Source organism: Jaculus jaculus, chromosome 5 (genome assembly GCF_020740685.1).
Source record: "Jaculus jaculus isolate mJacJac1 chromosome 5, mJacJac1.mat.Y.cur, whole genome shotgun sequence".
Classification (NCBI taxonomy): Eukaryota; Metazoa; Chordata; class Mammalia; order Rodentia; family Dipodidae; genus Jaculus; species Jaculus jaculus.
In genome coordinates this window covers 66,105,738-66,123,442 of record NC_059106.1, presented here as the reverse complement: position 1 = coordinate 66,123,442, position 17,705 = coordinate 66,105,738, and positions in this window count along the sequence as shown.

The following is a 17,705-nucleotide window of genomic DNA, read 5'->3' as shown; positions in this document are numbered from 1 at the left end:
TCACTAACAGCAGGGAACTAAAATTCAAATTTCCCCAAACTCATTTACCTGAGAATATGTTTGAGAGTGAGAAAGAGTGAGAGAAAGAGTGTATGGGCACACCAGGGCCTCCTGCCATTGCAAATCAACTCCAGAAGCATGTGCTACTTTATACATCTGGCTTTACGTGGGTAGTGGGGAATTGACCCCTGCAGCGAGGCTTTGAAAGCAAGAGCCTTTAACTGCTGAGACATCCCTCCAGCACCCAAGAATATGTTTTTTGACTCTATTTTCAACTCCAGAGGATCCAAATAGACAAGTGTTCAGCTGCACATGCCCAGGAAATTACTCACGGGCCACTTCTGAGGTCCACCGTGGACACGACAGGCTCTTCTTGCAGCAAGTCCTATTTAGAGGTCACCTGCTTTTGAGTACCTATGATTTCTGGGGTTTGACTACGGTTTCAGTGTTTTCCAGAATTCATGAATTGGAAGCTTGGCTTCCAGTTGACAGTATTGAGTGATGGGACCATTAAGGGGTAGGGCCCTGGGGGAGGTGGCTAAGCTATTGGGGTGCCACTCTTTGAGTGTAGTTCTGGTGGGATGCCACTTAGTTCTTGCAAGAAAGGGGTGGTACACAGGATCTGGCTTGCTTTCAGTCTTGCCATGTTGCTGCTTGTTGCTATGGAGGCCCAGCTATGCTGTGGCGTAGCCAGAAGGATCTCACCAGAGCTGAGTGCAAACTGGTGTCCTGCTGTTGGACCTCTAAAACTGCAAGCTAAATAGACCTCTTTTCTTCACAAATCACTCTGTCTTAGGGATTTTATTATAGTCATTGAAAAAAAAAAGAAGACAAACATAAGAGGCTATTCCTCAACTTCAGAAATGAACACAAAAGCTATGCTAAGCCATGCATGTCATTGGCACAGTGATTGATTTTAGGAAAGGCTTGTGGTCTGGTCAAAGCTACTGACACGTCATGGGACTTTGTAGATACTTCTGGATAGCAATTGAACTGGACAGCAGAGTGTGTGAGGCTCAGAATTGTGGCGGCCAGTTTGCTGTCACCTGAAGCTCAAGAAGACATCCACCTGGAAGAGATCAGGGCTGGGGCATGGCAAGCAAGTGGGCCTGACTTTTGCAAAGTCCAGTGTGAGCACTGGGTGAAAAGTGGAATCAGAAGGGTTGGGCCAACATGGCCCCTAGGTAGAAGGGGATGGGAGCTGGTAGGATTAGAGAGGAGGTAGGGGAGGTGGTGAGCTGAGAGCTACCGGGAGGAAACGTTCACTTGGAGAATGTTCAGAGGAGACAGAGCATTGGTAGGAGGGAGGATGGCTCTCAGGTTGCTGGCTTGCTGCACAGGGGTGACCGCCGGAAGGGGACCAGGTTGGTTGTTATTTCTCTAGGCAGAAGTGGGAGGAAGATCATGAGCTCATTTTGGTGACATTGGATTGGGCTAGTGAGTTTTTTAAAGTATGTATTATTTATGTGTGTGTGATGTGTGCATGTGTGGGGGCACATGTATGTGGGTGGGTGCACATGTATGTGCACATAGAAGCCAGAGAACAATGATGGGGTGTCATCCTTATCACAACTGTCCATCTTTTATTTATTTGTTATTTTTAATTTTTTAAGATATTCTTATTTATTTCTTTAAGAAAGAGCAAGTGTGTGTGTGTGTGTGTGTGTGTGTGTGTGTGTGAGAGAGAGAGAGAGAGAGAGAGAGAGAGAGAGAGAGAGAGAAAGAGACATATATAGAGAAAAGGGGCATGTCAGAGCCTCTAGTCTCTACTCCAGATGCATGCACCACCTTGTGCATCTGGCTTTACATGGGGTACTAGTGAATCAAACCTGGGTCCTTTGATTTTGCAGACAAGTGCCTTAACTGCTAAGCCATCTCTCCAGCCCTATTTTTTTAATTTCTAAAAATATTTTATTTTTTTTTATTTATGAGAGAGAGAGAGGGAGAGAGGCAGATAGAGAATGGGCACACTAGGGCCTCTAGCCACTGCAAACAAACTCCAGACTCATGCCAAACCTTGTGCATCTGGCTTACGTGGGTACTGGGGAGTCGAACCTGGGTCCTTAGACTTTGCAGACAAGTACCTTAACTGCTAAGCCATCTCTCTGGCCCTATCCATCTTTGTGTGTGTGTTCATGTGTAGATGTGTGTGCGCACATGCTGCAGCGTGGATATGGAGGCGGGAGAGCAACCGGGGCAGGCTCCCCACTGTGTTTTCGAGGCTGGCTGGCTCACAAGCTCCCAGGTATTTCTCCTGTGTCTGTCTCCTTCTGGCTGGAGGAGGGACACTTGTGCTGCAGTGTCCAGCTTTATGTGGGTTCTGGGGGTCTGAACTCGGGTCCTCATGCTTGTGCAGCAAATGCCTTATCTGCTGACCCACTTTGCTATCCCTGTCTATCCACCACTTTTGGAGACAGGGTCTCTCATTGGCCTGGAGTTCGCCCAGCAGGCTAGACGAGCTAGCCAGTGAGCTCAGGGTTTCACCTTCTCTGCCTTCCAAGAGCCGAGACTATAGGCACGCACCACCGTGTCTGGTATTTTAGAGGGATTCTGGGGATTGAACTCATGTCCCCATGTTTGTTACCCACTGGGCCATTTTCCCAGGCTGGGATTTTAACTTGAGACCAGGACAGAATTTAGGATGGAGTTAATCGGGTAGTATGTTGGTCAGATTTCTATCACTGTAACAAAATAACTAAGATAATTATGTTATAAAGAAAAAAAAAGGTTGTTTGGGATTAAAGTTTGGGAGGTTCCCATCTAAGACAGAGTGGACCAATTGATCTGAGTTCTGGTGGGTAAGCAAGATCTATAAAACTAAAACTAGACATGTGGAGCTGAGAAGGGGTTGTCCCACAGTGGGAAAGGCAAGTGTAAATGTCATTAGAAAACTCCCTTAAGAGGAAGTGGATGCCGACAGGAGGGAGAGGAACAGTGGAGAATGCCCTCGCCCCGTGCCACCGGCAGGGAGTGAGAAAGGGCTGCAAAACTTGGGGGAGCCGGGAGGAAGGCCAGCCTGCGGCACTGGGGGCGGGGAGAACCCCATTTCTCTTTGAAGAGGGACGGGGCTATCTGAAGAGAACCGAGAGAAGGAGTGGAAAGCGCGTCTGAGGTCTGAGGCGCCGGGATGTTGGATCGTGTCTCAGAGAGCACGGTTGGTGGGGAAATGTTGGAGAACCACACAAGGCCCGTGATCATGAACTTGTAGGTTTGTGTGCAGCACGCGGTGGGAAGAGGGTCAGGCTTTGGTTCTCAGGTGAGAAAAGACAGTGGGGGAGAATTGAGGCAATCGGCAAGAGTGTTAGTAAGGTGCTGGGCCACTGGACCTGTGACAGGTGAAAGAAAGACGGCTGATGGACCTGGAGAAAATAGCAACAAGAGGTCAACAGAGGTCTCGCTTCTGATGAAAGCTTGCTAGGAAGGCGAGGCAGTGACAGTCAGGCAGCAGGTTGCCGGGCAAAGTTGGTGATGAGACAGGGAGTGGGTGGCTGAGGAAAGGGGGAGATCAGGTCACTGGAAATGAGGTCAAGGGCCGGAGAAGTCTGGGTGCTCTGTGGGCGGTTCCCTTGGAAGTTGACTTCACCAGGAAAAGACAGATTGGTCAGAAGGGGCGGATGGGGGGCGGCGATACGGAGGGGAGACCTGAGCCAGATGCCATGTGTCCAGTGGTTGAGGGGCTGGCTAGTTAGGATCACAGCACACGTCCATCCCTAGTGAGCCTGGGGAGGGACAGAGCTGAGCGGGCCTTTCCCATCAGATGGGTATGGAGGCTGGAGTCCTCAGCAGGCTTCTTGTCTCCACTGTATACAGCTGCCTGATTTTCGTTCCCTACTGGCTCCTGGTTGTGGTCTTGACCCCTGGTTAAGAGTTTAAATGCTGGCTGGGTTGGTTCTAGCAGTCGGGAAGCTGAGAGTCAAGAAGATGGCTGCAAATTTGAGGTCAGCCTGGTCTACATAGCAAGATCCTATTTCAAAACAGCAAACAAACGAACGAATGAAGAGTTTTTACTTTGGAGTTAAACATTTAATTCTGAACCTGAATTTTAGTTCAGCCATTTAAGAGCAGTGTGACTCAGACCAAATGGCTTATTTAGAGCCCCAGTTTTCTCATAAGTAAAAGCAAAAGGCTGTAGAAATAGGAAGATCAAGGTTTGAGATTAGCCTGGGCTACAGAGCAAGGTCGGTGTCAAAAACAAAAACAAACATGAGGTTTCATACTGTTGTGAAAATTGTCATGCCATACGTAGAACATGCTTAGTACAATATCTGATTTATAGTGAAGACTAAACAAGATGCCATATACTTATTGAGCACTTACTGTGTGCCGGGTCCTCTTCTAAGATTCTCCACATCACGATTCCTGCCAGTGTTTTCACCGTATGAGGTGGCTGCTCTCACACCCTTCTTCTCACTGACCTGTGAGGAGAGTGTGGTGCAGAGAAGGGAAGGGCTTTGTTCAAGGTGAGTCACCATGACACAGTGTGGCTGAGGTCAAAGCAGTGCTGTCTGCGGCCCAGAGCCCTCCAGCCTCGACCGTCATCCCGTACGGCCTCTTACTACGCTGCAGATGCTCCCTGTTAGTAACCGTTGTCACCCAGCCATCATACAATTTTGAGAAAATTATACTGCCAAGTTGAGTTAACTCAGAGTTGGGCCTGTGCCCAAAGTAAGTTGGTAGTGGCAAGTGGCTGGTTGGCGCAGAGCTGGGACTTGAACCCTGGTGGTCCGACTTCAGGGTTGAAGCATTGCTGAACTGTGGTTTGAGCTTCTCCGCTCCTGGACCCCGTCTCTAGGGACAGAAGCCCAATCCCAACCGCCACAGCCGAAAGGGAGGTTTGGGCTCAGAGCCTGGGAAGGTCCAAGGCTTTTTGGAGTCTAATGATGTGCGTAGAACTGCCACTCGTGATCCCCTCTCCTTCCTGCCCCCCTTCTTCTATTCATGAGCCAGTTTGTGTCCACTCCGCTTATGGGGGCCAAGTCCCCAGTTGCGCCAGACGCAAGTGTCAGTTTAGCATAGAAAGGAGGAGTCAAAGTGCCGAGCAGACATCAGTACTAGTTGAAGCCCCTCTTCTCTCCCAGGGCCTTACACATACTTCCTCTCTCTTTGAGGCAAGCCCAACAGACTTACCTTTTTAATAATGACATAGGAAGAGAAAGAGAGAGAGAATTGGTGCAACAAGGGCCTTAGCCACTGCAATTGAATTCCAGATGCATGCGCCCCCTTTTGCTCATGTGTGACCTTGCACGCTTAGGTCACTGCGTCTGGCTTATGTGGGGTCTGGAGAATTGAACATGAGTCCTTAGATTTCGCAGGCAAGCGCCTTAACTACTGAGCCATCTCTCCAGCCCTACACTGTATATTTAAACAAAGTAGAAAATAAGGACAACCAGGCTTGTTTATACATGGAAAAGAAGGTCCAGGATTACTTGTCTAAGTTTACACAATTTGGAGTGGTGGTATTGACATTGAAACCCAGAAATGCCCTGTTCTGAAACTCCATGCAGTGGAAGCTTCCCAGCCAGATGCCCTGAGGGCACACATTGACATCACTTGGGCAGTCTTGTGGAGGTGGCAGAGTAGCAAACAGGCCTCTGGCAGGAGTGAGTGTGGGCTTCTCCAGGGCCAGGGTTATGACCCTTACTAGCTAGATGATGTTTGGGTCCCTATAGCTGGTGACGGTGGGTTCCCTGCCTTCTGCCAGTCCTGCCTGGTCCCTAGACTATAATCCTAGGGTCTGGGCACCTCCCTGGGCCTCTGGCAGGGAGCGAGCAGTGCTTCAGGCAGGAGGCAAGCAGGCTCGTGACGGTCCCTGCCCATCTGGGTTGTGCTTGGTGCTGGCTGGAACTGAGCAGTGGACGGTGTTTGGGCTCAGCAGCACGAGCCCAGCTCGGAGGCTGCGAGGCAGAGCCGTGAACGCCAACAGTCTGGAGGCAGGCTCTGGAGGGAGACGGCTTGGGCCCATTTGTTGAGCTTGGTTCCCACGACAGCTCAGCAGACAGATGGACCTGGGAATCCTCTCCGCCTGGCCAGGAGGGTGTACACGTGAGAGGGAGTGCAGGCGCCCCCACGAGGAGGGACGAGCTGGAGGTTTTCAGGAACACCAGAGTTGGGGACCAAGGGTGAGTGTAATGACCTGTGAGATGCATAGTCACACAAGCCGTTGGGTCTCTGTGCTCCTGCCGTAGAATAGCCCTGGACCCTGGCAGAGGGCAGCTCTGACCTTGACTCCAGGTTTTGCCTTGACTCTTCCTCAGAACGGGTCCTGAGCTGGACCACAGACGTGAGCCCAGACTCTGCGGCCTGACAGAACAGACTGAGCCTTGACCCTGACTCTAATCTCAGGTCCCAGGTTCTGACTGAGCCCGGATCATGCCAACTGTCCTCTAGACAAATCCACTTGCTTATGCCCTTCTGAATCGAAAAGGGAGCACAGAACCAACTGGGCAGAATGTCCGCAAGGAGTGAGTGAGGTGAGGGCTGGGTCCAGCCCTGCTGACAGCCTGTGCATGGCATAGGAAAGAAAAGGAAGGCAGCGATGATCAAGAGCCGTGGGACCAAGGGCTGCCGCGGAGAAGACTGGTCTGTCTGCATGGTGACCAAAGGGAAGTGCCCTATGTCCTGAAGACAGAGCCCACGCAGGTGAGCTACCGGCTCAGAGGTGGCAGGAAGCACTTGGGATGGAAGCAGAAGAGGTGGTTCCAGAGGGTCCCAGATTTGACTACACAGGCAGAGCTGGGCTGAGGGAGGGCCCCTCCTTCCAGGACACAGGGTCCAGGAACTAAGCGATGAGTGAGGCCCAAGAAAGACAGACAGACAGACAGAGGTCTGTGAAGATTGAGCCAGGATGGACACTGGTGAGCTGCTCACTGGGATTCCTTATTTTTGGTGCTTCAGGAGTTACCTTGTCCTTGAGGCAGCTCCGTGAGACCCTGCAACAGAGGCCCTGGATGTCCCACACTGTACATCTGTGAGCCCGCCTCAGGGGTGCCTCTGGCTGCTGGGTTGAGCTACCCTGGCACTGTGCGTGCGTGTGTGTGTGTGTGTGTGTGTGTGTGTGTGTGTGTGTGTAAAGGAGAGAGAGAGAGAGGCGGGGATTTCTAGAGCCCCTGGGGGTAGTCAGTGGTGAGCACAAGCTGTGTCCAAAGCCCAGCTTCCTCCCCTTTACTGAGATGACTTTGAGGGAGGGCAATGCCATGACTTGGACCAGGGGTCAATAAATACTTTCCATAAAGGGCCAGAAAAGAGATATTTTAGAATTTGATGACCATGAGCTGTATGTTGCAACTAGTTAAAATTGTTTTAAATGAAATGTTATTTAGGGCTGGAGAGATGGCTTAGCAGTTAAGGCATTTGCTTGCAAAGCCTAACAACCTGGGCAACCAGGGTTCGATTCTTCAGTACCACATAAAGCCAGATGAACAGGCCTTGGTGAACCCATTCTCTCTCTCTCTCTGCCTGCAAATAAACAAAAAAATATTTTTTTAAAGAAGAGACTTGGGCATTTGTTTGTGGCAGCAAGAGACCCTGGCATACCCAGACATACAATGCACACGTGCAAATATATAAACACAAAAAGTTATTATTTGTTTGTTTTCAAGGAGGGAGAGAGAAAGACAGACAGAGAGAGAGAGAGAGAGAGAGAGAGAGAGAGAGAGAGAGAGAGAGAGAGAGAGAGGAAGAAAATGGGCGTGCTAGGGCCTTTAGCAGGTGCAAATAAACTCCAGACACATGCATCACTTTGTGCCATCTAGCTTACAAGGGTCTTGGGGAATTGAACCTGGTCCTATGGCTTTGCAGGCAAGCACATTAACTGCGAAGCCATCCCTCCAGCCCCTTTAATTCTTAAATGTTTCGTTCAGGGTCCGCTGCTGAACCCCTAAGGAAACATAGGTACCCCCAATTATACACAAAGAGACTGAGGCACCTGAAGGCCAAGAAGGAGACCCCACAGAAGAGACAGAGTTATCTCCTTGGGCTGCTGTGGTCTTATCCAGAGCCCCGATGACTCTGCTATCACCCTGAGAGGGTGTGTTTATCTGTATAGACTGTGAGTCCTCAAGACAGGCCCCCAGAATGGACAGAACTTTTAGTTTGCCCATATACTACCGGGTACCTAGGGCCCCGAGCATGAGGCAAACCCCTCTGTGCCCTAAATGCTGCAGACAGCCCAAATTAACGGACAAATTCAGGGCATGCAGATCAATATGTCTAAGGGGTGACTTTGTTGCACCGTCCTCTTGGATCTCCTCTGGAAGACCTGTGAGTCATGTAAGATTATGCCTGACGTTTAGATGTATAAACTGAGGCATGGAGGGGAAATGGGCTTGCTCTGGGCCACACAGCTCATGCTTAGCAGAACTGAGTCTTATCTCTATAGGCACCTTGGGGATACAGAGGAGGGAAAACATAACCCTATTGGCAATAGGGTGGAGGACATAGAAGGCTCTGTGACTGTCATGGTCTCCCCCAGTCAGTCACCTCCCTGTCACAAGCCCCTGTCTCTGTTTTTAGCTCATGGCACCTTGAACAAAAGGGTCTTGAGATACTGACCTAACTCCCACATGACAGATGGGAAAGATTGACAGTCAGAGAGGGAGGGAACTTCCCAGCGAGTTGGGCCAGGCAAGAAAGAACAAAAGCCTCAAACTGCTGAGAAACGAGTGGGTCCTCGAGTCGTTCCCACGTCCCCAAAGTCCTACCCAAAGCCAGGCACTATCTGTGACATCTCAGTTCCCTGAACTAGCCCTGGGGAGCACCCTTGGCCACAAGCCAACCCCCCCTGCCTCTCTGCCAACGCATGGCTCTCCCAGTCCTGGCACTGTCTAAAACCTCCTCCGCTGGTCTGCTCTCAGCAGAGCACAGATTATCGCTCTTGTGCTAATTATTTTTATGATTAAAAGATGATAAATTATTAAACAAAGTCTGAAAAATGTGCCAAGTTCTGCTCTGAGGCTGGGCCTGAGAAGTTGCCCCCTTGACGTCCACGTTAATTAATAAATGAGGCTCTCGGTGGAGAGGAGCCACAGCTGGTACATCTGGCAGCCAGGCAGGAGCTGGAGCCGGGCAGATGCTGGGTGCATGGAAGGAAGGAACGAAGGAAGGAAGGAAGGAAGGAAGGAAGGAAGGAAGGAAGGAAGGAAGGAAGGAAGGAAGGAAGGGAACTCCCAGGAGCATCCTGCCTGCTTTTGGTAATGGGTCTCCTTCTTGCATGTTCCTGGCCAAGGACACAGCCAATGGGCCTTTGGGCACCAGCCTGACATGTGGCCACTGAAGGGATGGGGCATTTTGAGATGAGAAGCCAGGTAATGCCAGGCCCAGGCCCTTCTCTAAATGTGAACTTGGGACAACTCCAAGTGTTTTAAGGCAGTCAAGAGATGGGATTTAAGTCCTTTTCAGCTATTTCTTCTTCTGCAGGCAACTTGGGGAGGTCATTTAATAAGATCTCAGTGGTTTCATCTGCAAAATGGGTAGAAATGACTTTTCCTTTGCAAGGGTGTTGAGTCTGTTAAATCGAATGGTGTCCACAAGAGCACCAAGGTTTCAGCAGATGGCCCATACATGTTGGTTAGATAATCTTGAACCCTGGATTCTTGCAAGACCTTGGCCAGGTAGCTTCACCTTTCAGAACCTCACTTTCCTGATCTGTAAAGTGTCAGCCAGAGTTCCTGAGTCTCAGGATCAAAGGGAAAACTATGCCTAAAATATGCACAGAAGTGATCTCATGATAATTGTCTATGCCAGCTCCGAGAATCTGAGGTTTTAGTAGGTGAGTTTTCCTGTGACCGCATGAGCCACTTTGTCCCTACCTCCCTTGCTGAGTCTCCTCCTACCCCCTTGACTCAGTGCAGTGTGTGGGCTCAGGCCCTGGTGCCTCACTATGCCATACACCCACTCCCCCGTCATCTCATCCACCTGTGTGCTGGTGATCCCACACTCCCGCACAGCTTCTCCCCCGACTCAAGATTCCCCTGCGCAGTACCTCCATATGTGCAGTACCTCCATACTCCCACTGTGTGTAGGTGCCCAGTGCACCCTCACATGGCCTATGTCTAGTACCTTGAGTAGGATTCTTATTCTATGCCCACAAGCCCGCTCCATGTCAGTCTTTTCCACCTTAGTGAACGACAACCCACCTGTCAAGATGGGAGGTTGTCCTGATTCTGCTCTCCTTCATCTCTCTCTTTTAAAAAATATGTTTATTTTTATTCCAGGTCAGCCTGGACCAGAGTGAGACCCTACCTCACAAAACCAAAAAAAAAAAAATGTTTATTTTTGCTGGGCGTGGTGGCACACACCTTTAATTCCAGCACTCGGGAGGCAGAGGTAGGAGGATTGCCGTGAGTTCAAGGCCACCCTGAGACTCCATAGTGAATTCCAGGTCAGCCTCAGCTAGAGTGAGACCCTATCTCAAAAAAATATATATTTTTATTTATTTATTTGAGGGAGACACAGAGAGAGAAAGTGGAAAGAGAGAGAGAGAGAGAGAGAGAGAGAGAGAGAGAGAGAGAGGGAGAGAGGGAGAATGGGTGCACTAGGGTCTCCACGGCTCCACTGCAAACGAACTTTAGACACATGCGCCACCTTGTGCGTCTGGCTTATGTGGGTACTGGGGAGTTGAACCCAGGTCTTTAGGCTTCACAGGAAAGCACCTTAATTGTTAAACCATCTCCCCAGCCCCTCCTATCTCTTCAAATGTCTAAACCTCCAGGAAATGTGGTCAGCTCTACCTTCACCTTCATCTTCATCCTCACTGTTATACCCGCCTGCCTGGCCACTTCCCACTGCTCCTAGTGACCACCTCCCATCGCCTCCCGCCACTCTCCTGACCATCTCTTATCACCTCCTACCACTCCCTATAACCACCCACATCACGTCCCGCCAGTCCCCTGACCACCTCCCATCACCTACTACCAGTACTCACCACCTCCCCCCACCCCTCACAGTCTCCTTGCCTCCATTCTAGAATAAGACAGGATCATGTCATACCTAGATTCTTCCTCATCTGTGTCCCTGCTCTGGAACTTGACCCTGGGGGTCTGTGCTCCACAATGGTAGCCAGAATAATTCCTTTTCAACAACACAAGTCAGGTGGATCATGCGTCTGTCTGCTAGCCTCACCTCCTCACATAAGAGGTGAGGATTACTGAGACCACAGGCCCTGCATGAAGGCTGAGGTCCCAAGCTCCCTGTTTGCAGCCCCCACTTCAGGTATAGTCCTATCTTAGGGTCTTTGGTACTAGGTGTCACTGTCCTCATTGCCTCCTCTCTCCCCAGAGCTCTGCTCACAGCCGCCTTCCCTCCTCCACAGCACCTAGCCCATTCTCCTATGCAGGTTCACGTGTTTGTTGTCTACCTTCTCCCACCCACACACGCAATCCTGAAGGCGCAGCCTGTGATCTGGCTTGTGCCCTGGGACATTTCCACAGTACCCAGCACAGGGCCATATGGAGGAGGGGCTGGGCCTAAGGGAAATCTGTAGGACACAGCTCTATATCTAGGAACCTTGGACCTCTGTCTGGTAGACAGGCACCACCAGAAGAATAAGCTGGCCAGTTCAAATTTTTTTTTCAAAAAACCTATTTATTTATTTGAGAAAGAGATAGAGAAAAAGAGGCAGATAGAAAAAGAATGGGTGTGTCAGGACCTCTAGCTATTGCAACAAACTCCAGACACGTGCACCACCTTGCGCATCTGGCTTACATGGGTACTGGGGAATTGCATGCAGGTCCTTAGGCTTTGCAGGCAAAACCTTAATTGCTGAGCCTTCCCTTTAGCCTGGGCCATTTTGATTTTAAGATGCAACCCATTAAGAGAGGCAGGGAAGACTTGATGGGGGAGGTGATGGTCAAGCTGCATCCTGAAACAGCTGAGGGTTCCAGAAAGACCCCGGGGACAGGGACGCTGGGGCAGGGCAAGTCTGCTCTGAGACGGGCAGGTCGTCAGAAGCAGCGTTGAAGGTGAAAGTGGGCGGATAAGCTAAAGAATAGGCGGGAGCCTTGGTGGTGGCGCTGGAGGTATGGCAGAGAGGGAGGCCACCCTGGGTCTGCCACTCTGCCTGGTCCTCTCTCCTCAGCACAAGCAGCTGGGGCACATGTCTAGCCTTGTGACTTCCCAGAGGGGACAAGGTAACTTCACTGCTAGAAATAATGTTAGCATTACTACCGTGTTTCATTAAGTCTAGGGGCACAGCTATTTTCCATACCATCGAGAATCGCTGCCAATTAATGTGTGCCATGGCACGAGGACCCTGGGGAAAACACGGGCAGCTCACAATGGTGGCTATGTGATAATGGCTAGCACTGAGCCCTTGCCATGTGCTGGGCTCCACCCGTCACTTCAGATGCACAATGGGTTCCTATAGAGTCTTCACACCAACCCGTGAGGACCTCGGAGGCAAGGTCATTCCCTCCCGCCCCCCACTTTACAGATGTGACGACCATGGTACAGAGAGATTAAGGAACTTGCCATCGAGCTGGAAGGTGCTGGAGCCAGGTTGAAACCCAGAAGGTCTGTAAAGCATGTTGGCTTTCAAAAGCAAATGGAGTGTGAAACGTGGGAGCTGGGTGAAAGACCAGGAAACTAGCCATGTAGGGTGGGAAGTGGGGATGTGATTTATTTAGCCACGAGACCTGCCCTGGCTGCGATCCCGTGGTCTGCATCCCTCACACCCCTCCCGCAGAGCTCTGGACCACAGACAGGCCTCCCTCACCTACCCTCCACTCTCGTTCTTGGAAAGCCGCAAACCTCCAGGCCACAAACTCTTTATGACTATGCGAGCATCTTGGGAACTTTCCAGTTTTCCCAGAGACCAGAGATTCATGGTGTCCTCCTGTCGCCAGGGTGGGGTGGGGTCGGGGAGGAGGTCCCCCGGTTACCCCTCGAAGCCTTTCCGTTCAGTGCACTGGAAAAGGCTGAAACCAATGGGTTAACTTGCTTTCCCTATTAAATATTTACATAAACACGCTTGGGAAGGTGTGTGTAAGTTATCAATAATGCAAGGCCAGCCTAGGCTCGGTGAGAGCTAAGAGACCCAAATTGTATCATCATAATCCATTATTCACATATAATGCGTCTATTCTCCTCCATTAGCGCAGGCAGGAAATGCCCCTGAGTGCCGGGCAGGGCTGTGGAAAGCGCAGTAAATGGCGGATAGACACATGGCGGGTGGGCGGCAGCTGTAGTTAAACAAGTGTAAATGAGCACCCAGCCTCACTCCCTGCTGTATCCAGAGGGCGGGCACAGGCCGGCGGGGAGGGGGTTACGAATGTGGGGAGCTGGCTATCAATCCCAATAACAACATGGCCTCTTCTGGCGCCCCCCCACCCCTTACTCCCCCCAGGAGCCCTCCGGCTGGCCACGTGGGAAACACGTCTCCCGAAGCCTGGGCATGAATCTCCGCTAGGGGCAATGGGAGGACTGCTCTGCAAACTGCCCCACACGGTGCCACCAGCTTATCTGGAAAATAAATAGGAACAGGGTCACCACCTTGAGAGTTGTTGCATGGGGGTGACATGCAGATGGAGAGGTGGCCAGACCTTAGAGACTGACAGTGCACCCCAGCTAGAGAGAAGAGGAGGCCCCAGCTAGACGCAGAGCCTCAGTAAAGCTGGGCAAAGACAGGGACGTTCTGTTACTGCCTGCCTATCTTTACCCCTCCCCTGGGGGCTCCATCTCAGCGGCCAGGCTGAAGTCAGTCTCCTGGGAAGGCAGGAGATGCCATACCGACCATCCTCTGAGTCCACCCTTACCTGTTCCGTCCTCACCGTTTTCCTCCGGGAGCCAGTCCTGCACAGAGCCGTGCTTATATTCAGCTTAACTGACCCCAGACCTCTGGACTACCTGCAGAAGCGTTTCCTCTGACAAACACCGCCAGCCTGGGGCTGGGGAGATGTGGGTTCCAGCCTCCCACTATGCTTGCTGGCTGCCTGTGGCCAGGGGCCTCTGGACATCCAGCTTCCCGTCTGTAGAATGAAGAAATTATCAGCTGAGGTGCTGAGCATGGGTCACTTAGTGAATAGGAAGTACCAGGGACATGTGAGGTCCTTTCCTGGTTCCAGAGTCTAAATCACAGAAGCACTGGAAGATTCCAGAAACGAGTTCAAGCCTTTCCTATGCTTTGTCATTACACCTATGGTTGGAGTCCCTCTCCCAGCCCCTGGCATAGCAGCTAGGCCCACGGGCCCTAGCATCAGGTGGACTGGAGCCTGACCTCCCCCGTCAGCTTTCACAGTAGAGTCACGCTTAGCCTGAACACCGGCATTAGCAGCCCCTACGCTGTGCCTCTGTTGGTGGAGCCATTTGCCCAGGCTGTAAGATTACTGCCTTTGAGAAGCTTTCCCTGCTTGTTTGAGAGTCGTCTTCCACTCTCTTGCTGCATCTATCACAAGTTTCCTCCCCATTACCTAGCACTGCCTGACTTTTTAAAATAGCCTGTTTGTGGAGTGGAGGTGGCTGGAGAGATGATGCGGTGGTCAAAGGCACTTGCTTGCCAAGCCCGATGGTTCAGGTTCGATTCTCTAGCACCCACGTAAATCCAGACGCAAAAAGTGGCGCAAGCACCGGGAGTTCATTTACAGGTTCAGGAGGCCCTGGCGTGCCTATTCTCTGCCCCTGCATCTCTCTTTCTCTCTCACTGTCAAACAAATACATATTTCAAAAAGCTGTGTGTGTGTGTGTGTGTGTGTGTGTGTGTGTGTGTGTGTGAGCATGTGCATGCCATGGTGCATGTGTGGAGGTCTGAGGACAACCTTGTGGTGTTTCTCTCTCCATCCTGCTTGAGACGGTCTCCCTTGCTTACTTAAAAATATTTATTTTATTTATTAGAGAGAGAGAGAGAGAGAGAGAGAGAGAGAATGGGTGCATCAGGGCCCTCAGCCATTGCAAATGAACTCCAGACGCAGGCACCACTTTGTGCATCTGACTTACGTAGGTCCTGGGGAGTCAAGCCTGGGTCCTCTGGCTTTGCACGTAGGCATCTTAACTGCTAAACCATCTCTCCAGCCCTCCCTTGCTTACTCTTGGTTTTGCTTCAGGTGTCTGTGTATAAGGGCACAGAGCTTGTCTGTCCTGCCACTGTGGCTCTACTGATGCCTGGCACCTGTGGAGAGGTGATGTATATTTATGGAGTAAATTGGTTCTTTCAGACTGAAGTCTAGCACACACATATTAAGCACCTGCTGGATGCCAGTCACGGTGCAGGTGTTCATGAAAGTAACTGAACAATGACATCTACTTACACATAAAACCAGTGTACACTGCCGCGAAATTCCAATTAAGCAGCTGTGGCAGGAACCCCATCTTGCCTATTGCCAAGGGACAACTATGAGCTATAGGGATAAGAGATTGAATGATTTCATGTCCCGACATTGTCTCCCAGACTTCCTTTTAGACCAGTTCATCAAATCCCAAACCTGATTGCTTGTAGTTAGGCAAGAATGACCGTATTGTATTGGGCTATATACAAAGAAAATTATAGGGCTGGGGAAGTGGCTCAGTAGATAAAGCACTTGGCAGGCAACCATGAGGACCTGAGTTCAGATCCCCAGCTCCCACATAAATGCTGGTGGGTGTGGTAGTCTGCCTGTAATCCCAATAATCTGAAGGCAAAGACAGGCAATTCCTGGGGTAGGCTAACCAGCTATACTAGCTGAATCAGTGAGCTCTGGGTTCAACTGAGAGACCCTACCTCAGTGAAAAATGAAGCGGAGAGTGACTGAGGAGGACACTTGATGTCAACGTATGGACTCCACACTCGTGCACACATTTGTACACATAGCCATGAGCATCCACATGTACACATGTGCACACACACACACAAAGTTACAGTCAATTTCATGTAAAGGAATTTAAGCCTGCCATTTTTGCCTCATGTGCCAATTTTAGAATCTAGTGCCCACATGCAATATAACAATATGCAATATAAAATGTATATAGGCTTTGAGTGGCTTTGAGCAAGATACTCTTGCTGGACCTCAGCAATATATGTAGATATGGATACCTTTCAGAGCATAGAAGCTCTGTCTATGATTTGTATACAACAGCCAAAGCTGAGTGAAACCTACTTCCTGACTGTAAATGACCTGTACTCTGGTACCTCAGTTTCCTTATTACACTCTATTTGTAGTACACACGAAACCTAATAAGTCAGCAATTAGACTTTAACAAAGAGGTACTGAGGCTTTTGTGTGCTCAGCACTGTCCAGGCAGCAGAGCAAATAAGCCAGACCCAGTCCCTACCCATATGGAGCACATAGCTTAGTGGCTATAATGATTAAAATAAACCCAACAGCAATATTAATAACAAGAATAATAGCTTTCATTAGGAGGTAGAGGTAGGAGGATTGCCATGAGTTTGAGGCCACACTGAGACTACATAGTAAATTCCAGGTCAGCCTGGACTAGAGTGAGGCCCTACGTGGAAAAAAGAAAAGTTAGGGCTGGAGAGATGGCTTAACGGTTAAGTACTTGCCTGTGAAGCCTAAGGATCCCGGTTCGAGGCTTGATTCCCCAGGACCCATGTTAGCCAGATGCACAAGGGGGCGCACGCGTCTTGAGTTCGTTTGCAGTGGCTGGAAGCCCTGGCGTGTCCATTCTCTCTCTCTCTCTCTCTGTTGCTCTCAAATAAATAAATAAATAAATAAATAAATAAACAAAATAAAGAAAAGTTACATGGAAGCCAGGTATGGTGGCACATGCCTTTGATTCCAGCACTCTTGGGAAGCAGAGGCAGGAGGATCACCCATGAGTCTGGGACTACCACAAGATGCGACTACATAGTGAATTGCAGGTCAGCCTGGGTACAGTGAGAGTCCACTTCAAAAAAAAAAAGGTAAACCAAGTTACATTGGAGTATGTCAGACTCTGGCTATGGTGCTTCACAGACAGCACCTTACTTCATCTTGGTGACATTCCTGTCAGGCTCCTAGCAATGTCTCACTTTCCACCTGGGGTCACTAAAGTTCAGAGAGGTGATGCAACTCCCTAATAGCCACTGAGTTAGGAAGTGGCAACCAAGAAATCTGCGTCCAGTTCCAGCTCACGATGGGCTTTCTCCTCAGAAGGAGCTGCTGAGAAAGGAGTCTGAGAAAGGCACCCGGGGACCTTCCAGAGGAAGGGAAGAAAGGAAGAGCGGGAGGGAAGAAAGAAAGAAGAAGGAAGGAAGGGTGAGAGAGAGGGAGGGAGAAAGAAAAGAAGGGAGGGAAGGAGGGAGAGAGGAAGGAAGGAAGGAAGGAAGGAAGGAAGGAAAGAAAAAAGGAAGGGAGGAAGGAAGGAAGGAAGGAAGGAAGGAAGGAAGGAAGAAAAGAGGCGAGGGAGGGAGGGAGGAAAGAAAGAAGAAAAGAAGGAAGGAAGGGCGGGAGAGAGGGAGAGAGGAAGGAAAGAAGGAAGGGAAGGAGGGAGGAAGGAAGGAAGGAAAGAAAGAAAGAAGGGAGGGAGGGAGGAAAGAAGGGAGAGAGGAAGGAAGAAAGGGAGGAAGGGAGGGAGGGAAGGAAGAAAAGAAAGAAGGCAGGGAGGAAGAAAGGAAGGGAGGGAGGGAGGGAGGGAAGCATGGGCCCTGAAGTCTGATGTCTCTTGCTCACTGTCACATTGGTTGGAGGCCCAGAGGTGCTGCAGACTGCAGTAGGTGTGGCGGGGGTGAGCGGTAATAAGTCTCAACTCAGCATGTGGGTGTCGGTGACTATAAGGAAGGGCCGACCCAGGGCTTGCTT